This window comes from Mobula birostris, chromosome 15 (genome assembly GCF_030028105.1).
Source record: "Mobula birostris isolate sMobBir1 chromosome 15, sMobBir1.hap1, whole genome shotgun sequence".
In the NCBI taxonomy this organism is placed as follows: domain Eukaryota; kingdom Metazoa; phylum Chordata; class Chondrichthyes; order Myliobatiformes; family Myliobatidae; genus Mobula; species Mobula birostris.
In genome coordinates, this window is record NC_092384.1 from 8,640,146 (window position 1) to 8,654,969 (window position 14,824).

At 43.2% G+C, this 14,824-nt stretch overlaps 1 protein-coding gene across 4 annotated transcripts in view; it reads right to left on the minus strand.

The window, feature by feature from the left end:
- The window catches only part of vac14 (vac14 homolog (S. cerevisiae)), a 468,264-nt gene that overhangs the window by 92,191 nt on the left and 361,249 nt on the right, over positions 1–14,824 (minus strand). Inside the window, exon 18 of one of the 4 annotated variants that reach the window (XM_072279309.1) lies at positions 5,281–5,887. The exons of the other annotated variants lie outside the window; for them this stretch is intronic. The gene's annotated coding sequence lies outside the window, so the exon portion shown is untranslated. Of the gene's footprint in view, positions 1–5,280; positions 5,888–14,824 lie in introns of those variants that run through there. 4 annotated transcript variants of the gene reach the window in all.

The window sequence follows — 14,824 nt, forward strand, 5'->3', positions numbered from 1 at the left end:
CCTGTTCTTGAGGGGAATGGCTACAGGAGTACTCTGCACTGGCTGCCTATCCCCTCCGCCCCCCGCCCCCACCACCATCGTCACCCAATAACCTGTGACCTGCACCTTGGGTGTAACTACCTCCCTGTTAATAGGCACCCGTTAGTCTCATGAGACCATGGATTTGCGCCTTGGAAGGTTTCCAGGGCGCAGGCCTGGGCAAGGTCGTATGGAAGACCGGCAGTTGCCCATGCTGCAAGTCTTCCCTCCCCACGCCACCGATGTTGTCCAAGGGAAGGGCATTAGGACCCATACAGCTTGGCACCAGTGTCGTCGCAGAGCAATGTGTGGTTAAGTGCCTTGCTCAAGGACACAACACGCTGCCTCAGCTGAGGCTCGAACTAGCGACCTTCAGATCACTAGACCGACGCCTTAACCACTTGACCACACGCCAACACAACACACCCTGTATGTCCTGTCTATCATTCATTCAGCCTTCCAAATGATGCAAAGTTCATCCAGTTCCAGCTCCAACTCCTTAACACGGTCTTTTAGAAGCTGCAGCTGGATGCACTTTTTGCTGGTGTAGCTGCCAGGGACTCTGTAGTTCTCCCTGTCTTTCTACATCCCACAACAGGAGCATTCCACTATCCTGCCTGGCATTTCCACTGCTCAAAATGTGCAATAAGAAAGAAAGAACGAACGAATACATGCCAAAAAAAAGCTACCTATGGCCTACAGCTTTCCTCGCCAAAGCCTGAACTCTGCACTCTAACACTGGCACAGTCACACCTCCCTTAAATCTAAATAGACCTTGCCAAGTGTCTACTTTTGCGCAATCCAATATCTTCTCAGGAATTGTGGTGTGTAAAATGTAATGACTGCCAACGTTCGATTCTTTTAAGCTCTCTCTCCTTCTATGCAATCCAGTATGTCACCGGGAAATGTGGAGCATAAAATGTGTCGAATGACCCTGTTTGCTTCTTTTAAATTTTCTCTCCATTTACGCAAACCGATGTCTCCTCAGGAACTGCGGTGTGCAAAACGTGCCAATTGTTCCCGCTCACTTCTTCTAAACTCTTTCTCCCTGTACCCAATCCAATGTCTCCTTGAGAACTGTGGTGTGCAAAATGTGCCAACTACCCCTGCACGCTGCTTTTAAACTCTCTTAGCTTCTACACAATCCAATGTCTCCTCGGGAACTGTGGTGTGCAAAATGTGCTGACCGCCCTGTTTGCTTCATTTAAACTGTCTCTCCCTCTACATTGAGGCATGCATGCATATATGTATGTTAATAATAATGTTACTCTGACTTTGACCTTGAACCCAATTTTCATGGCTCATTCTACATAACTATCAATACCAAATTTCATGACACATATTGGTGATAGTAAACCTGATTCTGATATGGTTAAGTGAAGGAAATCCACTGCCTATCTTCTGCCTGGGTTACATATGCTTTCATCTTGGCTAATTCTAAATGGTTGAGAGAGCCACTCAGTTTAATAGAACCATAGAAACTACAGCACAGAAACAGGCCCTTTGGCCCTTCTTGGCTGTGCCAAACCATTTTCTGCCTAGTCCCACTGACCTGCACACGGACCATATCCCTCCATACACCTCCCATCCATGTATCTGTCCAATTTATTCTTAAAGGTTAAAAAAGAACCCGAATTTACCACCTCGTCTGGCAGCTCATTCCATACTCCCACCACTCTCTGTGTGAAGAAGCCCCCCCTAATGTTCCCTTTAAACTTATCCCCCCTCAACCTTAACCCATGTCCTCCGGTTTTTTTCTCCCCTTGCCTCAGTGGAAAAAGCCCGCTTGCATTCACTCTATCAATACCCATCATAATTTTATATATCTCTATCAAATCTCCCCCCATTCTTCTACGCTCCAGGGAATAAAGTCCTAACCTATTCAACCTTTCTCTGTAACTGAGTTTCTCAAGTCCTGGCAACTTCCTTGTAAACCTTCTCTGCACTCTTTCAACCTTATTTATATCCTTCCTGTAATTTGGTGACCAAAACTGACCACAATACTCCAGATTCGGCCTCACCAATGCCTTATACAACCTCATCACAACATTCCAGCTCTTATACTCAATACTTTGATTAATAAAGGCCAATGTACCAAAAGCTCTCTTTACGACCCTATCTACCTGTGACGCCACTTTTAGGGAATTTTGTATCTGTATTCCCAGATCCCTCTGTTCTACTGCACTCCTCAGTGCCTTACCATTAACCCTGTATGTTCTACCTTGGTTGGTCCTTCCAACATGCAATACCTCACACTTGTCTGTATTAAACTCCATCTGCCATTTTTCAGCCCATTTTTCCAGCTGGTCCAAGTCCCTCTGCAGGCTCTGAAAACCTTCCTCACTGTCTACTACACCTCCAATCTTTGTATCATCAGCAAATTTACTGATCCAATTTACCACATTATCATCCAGATCATTGATATAGATGACAAATAACAATGGACCCAGCACTGATCCCTGTGGCACACCACTGGTCGCAGGCCTCCACTCGGAGAAACAATTCTCTACTACCACTCTTTGGCTTCTTCCATTGAGCCAATGTCTAATCCAATTTACCACCTCTCCATGTATACCTAGCGACTGAATTTTCCTAACTAACCTCCCATGCGCGACCTTGTCAAAGGCCTTACTGAAGTCCATGTAGACAATATCCACTGCCTTCCCTTCATCCACTTTCCTGGTAACCTCCTCGAAAAACTCCAATAGATTGGTCAAACATGACCTACCATGCACAAAGCCATGTTGACTCTCCATAATAAGTCCCTGTCTATCCAAATGCTTGTAGATTCTGTCTCTTAGTACTCCCTCCAATAACTTACCTACTACCAACGTTAAATTTATCGGCCTATGATTTCCCGGATTACTTTTCAATCCTTTTTTAAACAACGGAACAACATGAGCCACTCTCCAATCCTCCGGCACCTCACCTGTAGACAGCGACATTTTAAATACTTCTGCCAGGGCCCCTGCAATTTTAACACTAATCTCCTTCAAGGTCCGAGGGAACACCCTGTCAGGTCCCGGGGATTTATCCACTTTAATTTTCCTCAAGACAGCAAGGACCTCCTCCTTTTCGATCTGTACAGTTTCCATGATCTCACTACTTGTTTCCCTTAATTCCATAGACTTCATGCCAGTTTCCTTAGTAAATACAGACGCAAAAAACCTACTTAAGATCTCCCCCACTTCCTTTGGTTCCGCACATAGCCAACCATTCTGATCTTCAAGAGGACCAATTTTATCCTTTACAATCCTTTTGCTCTTAATATACCTGTAAAAGCTCTTTGGATTATCCTTCACTTTGACTACCAAGGCAACCTCATGTCTTCTTTTAGCCCTCCTGATTTATTTCTTAAGTATTTTCTTGCACTTCTTATACTCCTCAAGCACCTTTACTCCCTGCTTCCTATACACGTCATACAACTCCCTCTTCTTCTTTATCAGAGTTGTAATATCCCTTGAGAACCAAGGTTCCTTATTCTTATTCATTTTGCCTTTAATCCTGACAGGAACATACAAATTCTGCACTCTCAAAATTTCTCCTTTGAAGGCTTCCCACATACCGATCACATCCTTGCCAGAGAACAACCTGTCCCAATCCACGCTTTTTAGATCCTTTCTCATTTCTTCAAATTTGGCCTTCTCCCAGTTAAGAACCTCAATCCTAGGACCAGATCTATCCTTGTCCATGATCAAGTTGAAACTAATGGTGTTATGATCACTGGAACCAAAGTGCTCCCCTACACAGACTTCTGTCACTTGTCCTAACTCGTTTCCTAACAGGAGATCCAATATTGCATCCCCTCTAGTTGGTCCCTCTATATATTGATTTAGAAAACTTTCCTGAACATACTTTACAAACTCTAAACCACCTAGACCCCTAACAGTATGGGAGACCCAATCAATATATGGAAAATTAAAATCCCCTACCACCACAACTTTATGTTTCCTGCAGTTGCCTGCTATTTCTCTGCAGATTTGCTCTTCCAATTCTCGTTGACTATTGGGTGGTCTGTAATACAATCCCACTAATGTGGCCATACCTTTCCTGCTTCTCAGCTCCACCCATAAGGACTCAGTAGACAAGCCCTCTAATCTGTTCGGCCTGAGCACTGCTGTAATATTTTCCCTAACAAGCAATGCTACTCCCCCACCTTTCATTCCTCTGCCTCGATTACATCTGAAACATCGGAACCCTGGAATATTAAGCTGCCAGTCCTGCCCCTCCTGTAGCCAAGTTTCACTAATTGCTATAAAGTCATAATTCCACGTGTCAATCTACGCCCTCAACTCATCCGCCTTCCCCGCAATACTCCTAGCATTAAAATATATACACCTCGGAAGATTTTTACCACCACTCACAACATGGTTTCTAAAGAAGGACAATAAATTATGGTCTTGCCATCAAAGGCCCATCTTTTGAAACTAATAAAGCAGGCAAACAAGGGAGAGTTAGGTGATGAATAATCGCCAGTCAGGACTTCATCACAGGCAGATGAATCTACTCGTAGTACCAGTCTGCATCGTTGGAAGAAAGGATGGGAGAAAATGGGGTGGTATGATAGCTTAGTAATTCGCGTAATGCTATCACAAAGCCAGCAATGCGGGTTCAATTTCCGCTGCTGTCTGTAAGTAACAAGCATAAGTTTTTCACACCATTTCCAAATGATACATTCAACTTACAAAGAGAATTCGGTGGCTTGATCAGTGCTGTGTCTAATTAAATTGTTACTTGTTTATTTTTGCTCATTGTGCCCTGAGATGCCACTGGCCATTTGTGCAGCCATACTTCCTAGAAGTTGTACATTTAAAATGATATTATTCCTTCAGTAACATTCTACTATATTCAGAGTCATTTTATTTATTGCATGTACATTGCATCATACAGTAAAGTGTGTTATTTGCATTAACAAACAACACAACCTAAGGATGTGCTGAGAGGTGCTCCAAGTATCGCCATGTGATCTGGTACCAACAGAGCATGCACACAATACTAAGCCACTGCTCTCCTGCTTTCCATCATCTTCCAAAGGTATTTGGGTACAAACTACCGCATGTATTTACCAGTTGTTTGGCCATTGCACTGATTAGTATTTTTCTATATTGCCATACTTCCAATTTCAGCTGAGTTCTCATCCAGTTTTAACCTCCAACCTGATATCTTGAATATTTATTTTTCTAACTTCTGACAATATCTTCCCCACCTCTCCTCCCCCCAGTTTTCTTTCTCCATTCCCAATTCAGCGCTTCCCTCTTACCCCTTCTCTTCTCCTCACCTGCCCATTACTTCCCTCTGGTTGACCTCATCCTTCCCTTTCTTCCATGGTCTATTCTCTGATTCTATTAGATTCCTTCTTCAGCCTTTACCATTTCACCCACCCACCCAATTTCTCTCTCACCTGGTTTCACCTATCATCTCTCAGCTTGTACTCCTCCCCTCAACAACCTTCTTATTCTGACTTCTTCCCCTTTCCTTTCAAGTCTTGATGAAGGATCTCAGCCTGAAATGTGGACTGTTTATTCTCCTCTACAGATGCTGCCTGACCTGTTCAGCAAATCCAGCATTTTGTGTCATTTTTTTGTCACCTAGCTCTCCCTTGTCTCATGTGGTCTGGATTTCCAGCATCTGTAGAATCTCTTGTGTTTATGATTTGCTTCTCCCCAATATGTCAACTATTCATATCATAGGATATCTTATCACCTGTATTTTCAGAACCTGTCCATTATCAAGTTGATTACTCCTGCAAATAATACTAAGTGTGTCAGCCTGTCATGTCAAAACAGAGATATATATCTGTCTTTGGTTCATCCACGCTCTATCAGGTGAACAATAAGCTGCTGGAGGAACTCAGTAGGCCAGGCGGCATCTGTGGAGGGAAACAAACAGTTGATGTTTTGTGTCAAGAACCTTCAGTTCAATAATGTTATTTTGGTTTATAAATTTCTATGTTAGAATAAAATGGGATTTATGTAGGATTAGAGTAAAATGGATGCCTGATGTTCAACATGGGCTTGGTTGGTCTGTTTCTGTGGTATATGTCTCTTTTCCTGAACACCTCTGGGGATCATGGAATTCATAATTGCAGATGTGCAATTCCTTAAGCTGGCATTAAGTGCTTGTTAGTAGAGCACATTCCAAACAAGATAGTGCCGGTGAAACACAGTGACACTTTGCATACAAGACATCGAAGTATACTTCTTCTGACTTACATTCACCGTATTCGGCAATTTCCCTTTAAGTTAAATACTTTTGAACTGTCTTAAGCTTAACTTCAAGATCCTCTGAAGGACTCAGTAGACTGACAGTTCTGTGCAAAAGTATTTAGGCACATATATATAGCTAGGGAGCCTAAGACTTTTGCAGAGCACTGTAGTAATTTTATGTATTGCACAATACTGCTGCCGTAAAAAAAAACAAATTTCATGACATATGAAAAACCTAATTCTGAGTCTGTACTGGGGACTGAGAGTGGGAAGGCCGGAAGCAGGGAATCATGGTTGGGAAAAGGGGAAGGGAGAGGGGAGGGTGCGGGAAGCAACAGAGAGGCATTCTGTAATGATCAATAAACTAATTGTTTCGAGTCAAACACCTTGCCTGGTGTGGAGTGTCTGCATCCCCTCCCTGTCCCGGCACAGCTTCTGAGCAGCAGCTGTCTCATACCTCTCAAGCAGTGCTCCACCCTCAACATTCCTAAGATACTTTGCTCCGGCCAGATTTACACACTCTCTCTCTGATCCACATCGACAAATACAATACTGTGCAAAAGTCTTAGGCACCCTTGCTTTATATATGTGCCTAAGATTTTTGTACAGTACTGTAACTCTCAAGGATGCAGTTACGGTACCTTTAAGCTGATGGAGGAACATCGTTATGGCTGGAAGATAGGGAGGAGGGGAAGGAAGGACACCAAGCCAGACTACGACATCAGTATATGAAATTTCTTGTGCCTGGTATCTAAGAGTGTAACTCTCGCTTCGACTAGCAGCTTAATATAGGGGTGATAGCCCCCAGCCCGGCCAAACTTAAGAAATCTCATTTGGGTGGATGCTGCATAATGTGTCCCCCGTTATAAATCAGTACCCCGAAATAACAAACAGTACACAATATGCGATTAAACGAATAATTCTTACTTTGACTATATGGTTAGTAAAGAACACGAAAAAAAAGAAAAAGGGCCCAATCAAATGAAACAGCAATGCTGGAGCTCACTGATAAGCCGATCGTCCACCATCGACCTCCTCCTTCCGACCTTCACTCCAAATCCACTCCGTCCGGTGGTCTACCAACTCTCTCCATTCGTGTCTTCTCTCCTCATCTCTCCCCGGCAAAAGACCACGAAAATCTCTCCTCCAGACTCACGAGAAAGAACAACAGCATTCCAAACTCCGTTATCTCTAGTCATAACCCAAACATTGCTGCTACAGAGAAGCCATTACATTATCAGTGAAACCCTACAGCATGTTACAAGAGCAAACATACAGTTGCTGGATAACGAGACTGAGGATCCAAGAGCAAAACTGCTGTATCGGAGGGAAATGAGGGATTGCAGCATTCTGTGTTTCACAGAGATATGGCTGCCAGATTCAGATAAGGCAAAAAGTTGAGGTCTAGGTTTCATGATAAACTCTTTGTGGTGCTCAGACACAGTGGCCTTGTTGTACTCCAACCAGAAAACATTTAATGATTAAATGCTGACCATTCTACTTACCAAGACAGTTCTCCTCTGTGATCCTGGCCACAGACTACATACTGACAAAGGCCGATATTAAGCAGGCACTGAGTGCCGCCATCAGCAAATAAGAATCAGCCTACCCCGACGTTTTTCAAGACATTGTTGGGTACTTCAGTCAGGCTTGTTTGAAGAAAATCTCTGCCCAATTATCATCAACAGATCACCTGCAGCACCAGGGGTCCCAACACACTTGACCACAACTACACTACCACAAAGAAGGCCTACCATTCAATCCCTAGCCTGCATTTTTGGAAATCTGATCATTTGCCTGTCCTCCTTTGACCCGCATACAGGCAGAAGCTAAAGAGTAAAGCTCCAGAAATAAGGACACTGAAGAGGTGGCTGTGAGAGGCAGAGGAGCAGCTACAGGATTGTTTTGAGTCGATGGACTGGGCCATCTTCAAGGGTCCAATAGAGGATCTGAGTGAATACAACACAGTTACCATGGCCTTTATAAAAACAGTCGTAGATGAGAGTGTCCTCACAAAATCATTCAGAGTCTTCCCCAACTCAGAAGTCCTGAGTGAACCATGAGATCCGTAATCTGTTGAGGGCTGAATCACTGACATTCAGGTCTGGAGACCTTGTAAAATGCAAGAGGTCCAAGTACAATCTCTGGAAGGCCATCTCACATGTTAAGTGGCATTTCCGAACCAAATGTGAGTAACTCAAGGATGCGCGATGGCCTGTGGCAGGTCTCGAATGCTATTACTTCCTACAAAGTGAAACCAAGCAACACAGATGACAACAAGGATTTGCTCACAGATAACCTCATTGCCCTTATTACTCATTTTGAATGTTGAAACACGAGGCACTTTCGCAAACTCCCACAGCTCCCGATGACCCTGTGATTTCAGACTTTGAGGCCGACGTGAAGGTATCCTTCAGCAGGGGAAACCCATGGAAAGCAACCAGCCCAGACGGGTACCTGGTTGAGTACTAAAGTCCTGTGCTGATCAATTGGCCGGAGTGTTCACCAATACCATTAACCTTTCACTTCAGCATTTAAAGGTACCCACCAGCCTCAAACAAACTTTAAGAACATGGTAACCTATCTCACTGATTATCCTCCAGTAGCACTTACATTCACTGTAGTCTGTGTAACCTTTCTTGGTTACTTAAACCCAGATATTTTCTGGTAAATCTACACGCGAGTCATGCTTCCCAAAGTGAGGCCCTTGTTATTCACCAGGTTGCAATAATGAGCTAACCAGGTTTTTATATGCAGAATTATAACTCACAATCTCCAATTGTCTTTATATAAAACAGAACATTCTACTCACTTTCATGAAAACTGCCTGTACCTGTTTTAATAATTAGTGCATGTGAGTGGCAAGGTCTCTGGTTATATCTACTGCCATTTTTCACTATATTAAACTATTCTATCCTGTGCAGAACTATACTAAACACAATCAAGCAAATTCACTATCTCAGACATGAGCCAGTCTGCTTATCCAGATTTATCCACAATCCTGCCTTAATTACATGTTTACTTCCAATTTGTACTTTGTACACGTTCTCCTCTGCCTGTGTTCTTTTTATCATCTCCCATCATTGATTACTTGATCTCACCTTGAGTTAAGCACAGAACATTACAGCACAGGACAGGCCATTCAGCACACAGAGTTGTGCCCAACCAGATAAAAAGCAAATCAAAAACACCGAAACACTAATCCCTCCTACCTACATCATGTCTATATCCTTCCATCTTCATAACATCCATGTGACTATCCAAATGTCTCTTAAAAGCTTCCAATGTATTTGCCTCTGTCACCATATCAGGCCGCTCACATCCCCTTTAAACCTACCCCCTCTCACCTTCAGTGCATGTCCCCTATTATCAGGGATTTCAGCCCTGGGAAACAGATGCTCTCTATCCACTCTCTCATAATCTTGTAAACTTCTATCAGATCTGCCCTCAGCCTCCGGCGCTCCTGAGAAAACAATCTAACTTTATCCAGCCTCTTGTGACAGCATATACTCTCTAAACCAGGAGCACTCTGGTAAACCTCTTCTGCACCATCTCCAAAGCTTCAACATCTTTCCTATAGTGAGGTAACCAGAATTGTATGCAATACTCCAGATATGGACGAACTAGAGTTTTATAAATTTGCAACATAACCTCCTAACTATTGAACTCAATGCTTCGACTAATAAGAGCAAGCATTTCATAAGCCTTATCGACCTGTGTAGACACTTTCAAGAGCAACTAACTTGAACCCCAAGATCTCTCTGCTTAGCAACACTGTTTAAAGACCTTGCCCTTAACAGTGTACTGTCTCCTTGCATTTGCCCTACCAAAGTGCAACATCTCACATGTATCTGGATTAAACTCCATCTGCCATTTCTTTGTCCATATCTGCCACTGATCTATTTCGCGCAGTATTCTTTGCCAGTCTTTTACACTATCCACAATTCCACCAATCTTGGTATCATCCTCAACTACATTTCATCCAGGTCATTTAAATACATAACAAACAGCAGAGATCCCAGCACAGATCCCTGCGGAGCACCACTAATTACAGACCTCCAGCTCGAATAACTCGCTTCAATTGCTACCCAAGTGTCAGTGAGGTTACTCTGTCTCTTTGGTTATATTTTCCTGATCTTTATTTTAAGCCTGGTACAGTCCTGATGACCCTGCGTCAAACTGCCAGCTGTACCTCCCACACTATACTCTCGAAGTTGAATCCATGAGTGCAATTCATTCAAAACGTTGCTTGCACATTATCTGTTGAAAAATTACTTATGTGGGCCATGCAGACACTCACCCTCTGCTACAGTGTTTTTACCCACCCTGTACTTTTTTTTCCTGGTTTAACTACTCTGAATCTTTCAGTTTTTCATTTATTCACAGTACCCAAGGCAGTATTTCTGATTGTGAGCCTGCTTCCCTTTAATTTGTTTTGAAACTGCTATTAGTACTTATACCCTTGAACAGTTCTCTACCCACTCTGTTACTTGTTTAATGTCCCATTACACATAAAGTAACAAAGAGAAGCAGGGGTATATCTCCTACCTATTAGTACCTTCTCTGCCATTCTATAAAGTCATGGTTAATCTTCTATCTCAGTATCACTTGCACTAACCAACCATACTTTGATTCTGTGTCTTGAACATTTCCAGCCACGGAGCCTCTACAGCCATCCTGGGTAGAGAATTTCAGGGATTCTCTACTCTCTGCATTTCTCCAGATCATAGTCCTGAAAGGCTAACCCCCAGTCCCTGGCTTTAGACACTCTAGACAGGGGAAACATCATTTAGATCGACCTGGAAATCTTCCATAACAATATGGTTATCCTTCAACAAAATCAGCTCTCATTCTCCTGAATTTGAGAAAACACAACACCCACAACACACTGGAGGAACTCAGCAGGTCAGGCAGCATCCGTGGAAAAGATCGGTCGACGTTTCGGGTTGGAACCCTTTGTTAGTCCTGATGAAGGGTTCCGGCCCGAAACGTCGACCGATCTTTTCCACGGATGCTGCCCGACCTGCTGAGTTCGTCCAGCGTGTTGTGAGTGTTGCTTTGACCCCAGCATCTGCAGATTATTTTGTGTTTGAGAAAACACAAGCCATCTCTCCTCATAAAGGCAACTCCACACCCATCCATCCCAACTCCATGAAAGAAACTCACCATTTAATGCATTCCTTCTGTTGTAAGAACACACTTCCTTTCATGGGGAGGCATTCCTAAACACGATATTCCACATGGGGTTGAAGGAGGGCCTGAAAAACTTGCATTAAACCCAAACCTTTTCTTTTACTTTACACATTACACAGTAGTATAATAAATCTTCCAGTGAATCCAGTGGGTTTAAGAGAAGCAAGACATATACTGTAAAAGCACTCTTTATCCTGGTTCTGACAGCAGACCTAGCCAAGTTCCTGACCTCTGATGTTCCAGACGGCCAGACCACGACCCCGTTACAGGCCACAGCCCATTGTACTGTTTAGATCCTAGAGCTCAACTCTACCTGCACAACTGATTCACCCACTGGCTCTCTGGCTCATGTGCCAAACAAATCAGCCTGATGCAAGTTGTCGCTAAATTATAGGAAGGTATCCTAAGGGACTTAATATATAAGTATTTCAATAGACAGGGCCTGATTAAGATAGTCAGCGTGGTTTTGAGTGTGGTAGGTCATGCCTAAGAGGTTACCAGGAAAGCTGATGAAAGAAAGGCAGAGGATATTGGCTTTAGCAAGGCCTTTGACAAGGTGCTGCATAGGAGGTTGATCAAGAAGGTTCGGTTGCTTGGTTTTCAGGATGAGGTCGTAAATTGGATTCAACATTGGATTTGCGGGAGAAGCCAGAGTGTGGCCTCTCTGACTGGAGGCTTGTGACTAGCGGTGTGTTGCAGGGATTGGCGCTGGGGCCCACTGTTGTTTGTCATCTATAATCAATGTTTTAGATGATGCCAAGATTGGGGGTGTAGTGGACAGCAAGGAAGGTAGTCAAAGCCTGCATGGGATCTGTATCAGCAGAAATAATGGGCTGTAAAATGTGGCAGATGGCAGTTAATGCGGACAACTGTGAGATGTTTCACTTTAGGAGGAAACACCAGGGTAGGACTTACACAGTAGTGCATAGAAACATAGAAAAGCTACCGCACAATACAGGCCCTTCGGCCCACAAAACTGTGTTGAACATGTCCTTACCTGAGAAATTACCTAGGGTTACCCATAGCCCCATATATCTGTGCAGGAGTCTCTTAAAAGACCCTATCATATCTACTTCCACCACCGTCGCCGGCAGCCCATTCCATGCACTCATCACCCTCTGTGTAAAAAACTTACCCCTGACATCTCCTCTGTACCTACTCCCAAGCACCTTAAAACTGTACCCTCTTGTGCTAGCTAATTCAGCCCTGGGAAAAAGCCTCTGACTATCCACACAATCAATGCCTCTCATCATCTTACACACCTCCATCAGGTCACCTCTCATCCTCCGTCGCTCCAACGACAAAAGGCAAAGTTCACTCAACCTATTCTCATAAGACATGTTCCCCAATCCAGGCAACATCCTCGTAAATCTCCTCTGCACCCTTTCTATGGTTTCCACATCCTTCCTATAGTGAGGCAACCAGAATTGAGCACAATTCTCCAAGTACTGAACAGTGTGGTAGAACAGAGTTATCTGGGAATACTGATCCATAATTCCTTGTGACATCACAGGCAGGTAAATTGGTAAAGAGAATTTCCTTCACAAATCAAGAGTTGGGATGTTATATTGAAGTTCTATAAGGCACTGGTGAGGCCTACTTTGGAGTATTGTGTGCAGTTATAATCACCTACCTACAGGAAAGGTATGAATAAGATTAAAAGAGTACAGAGGACATTCACAAGGTTGCTGCAGGGTCTTGAGGACGAGTTATAGGGAAAGGTTGACTAGGTTAGGACTTTTTCCTGGAGCGTCGGAGAATGAGAGGAGATTTGATAGAGGTATACAAAATCATGAGGGTATAGAAAGGGTAAATGCAAGCAGGTTTTTCTACTAACATTGGGTGAAATAGAGATCATAGGTTAAAGGTGAAAAGTGAAGTACTTAAGGGAACCTAAGTGGGAACTTCTTCATTCAGAGGGTGAAGTGAGTGTGGAATTGGCTGCCAGCGGAAGTAATGGATGCAGGTTTGATTGCAACATTTAAGAGAAGTTTGGATAAGTACGTGGATGAGAGGTTTGGAGGGCCATGGTCCAGGTGCAGATTAATGGAACGATGCAGAATAACAGTTTGGCATGGATAAGACGGCTCTCTGCTGTAGTGCTCTATGACTCTAATGCTGTAACAATCAGATGCTGGATTGTTGGTGTATTACTCCACAACGCACAAGGATCAGGGCTCTGAGTCTTACAGTCTGCAATGGGACACCACAGCCGCATCCATCTTGTCAATTTTAATGGTTTGCACACATGAATATCTGTCTTTCATTCTTGGCAACTCAGTAAATATTGCTCATTAAGTTTCCATCATTGAATGCTGAATTATTAATAGTTCCTTTCATTCATTAGTCACATTTCACACTGCTCTAAATTGATTTCTAGTCCCCTAGTTTCCAAATGATTGTCATTAAGCTGAATACTTGATAGATATAAATTGCTCCAATGCCATAATGAATAAAGGCATCAAATAGCACAGTGTTAAACCACATGAGGTCCAAGTTTCAGTCCCAATCTGGAAATAATAAAGTCGGATTTCATGTCCATCAACAGGGGTATGTAGTACAACTGTTTGCAGTTGCAAGAATCTTTAAGACAGTCATATCTCAATAAAGTGCTTCACAAAAGCAAAACCAAGACCCAGAATGGATGCAGGAATAGAATGAGAAAACGAGAGAGGTGAGCAGGGATATGCACAGATGTAAGGCCTCAATGAGTGTGTAAAAGTGGAATGTGGAGAAGCAGAAGGATTAATGGTTTTGTTTTCTACCTAGTCTCTGAAGGCATGGCTGCCAGTGACAAAGTTGAACTAAATTTATTATTGAAGTACATATACGTCACCATATGCAACCCTGCGATTTGTTTTCTTGCAGGCATACACAGTAAATCAAGAAACACAATAGAATCAATGAAAGACTACACTCAACAGGATCTACAACCAATCTGCAAAAGACAACAAACTGTGCAAAAACAAAAACAAACAAATAAATAAATAAACAAGCAATAATTATCAAGAATATAAGGAGTTCTTGAAAGTGAATCCATAGGCTGATGGGACAATTCAGTGATGGGGCGAGTGAAGTTATCCTCTCTGGTTCAGGAGCCTGATGGTTGAGGGGTAATAACTGTCTCTGAACCTGCTGGTGCGGGTCCTGAGGCCCCTGACGGCAGCAACAAGAAGAGAGAATGGCCTGTGTGGTGGGGGTCCTTGATGATGGATGCTGCTTTCCTGCAACAGTGCTTTGTAGATGTGCTCAATGCGAAGGGAGGGAGAAGTATACAAAGTGCTAGTGAGAGGGGGTGGTCAAAGGATGAGTTTTTAACATGGAGGAAAGTAAAGATTGGGAATCGCAGGAGAATTTGAAGTCTGAGGCTTTGGTGAACCAACATTGGTTATCAAGAGCAAAGATAA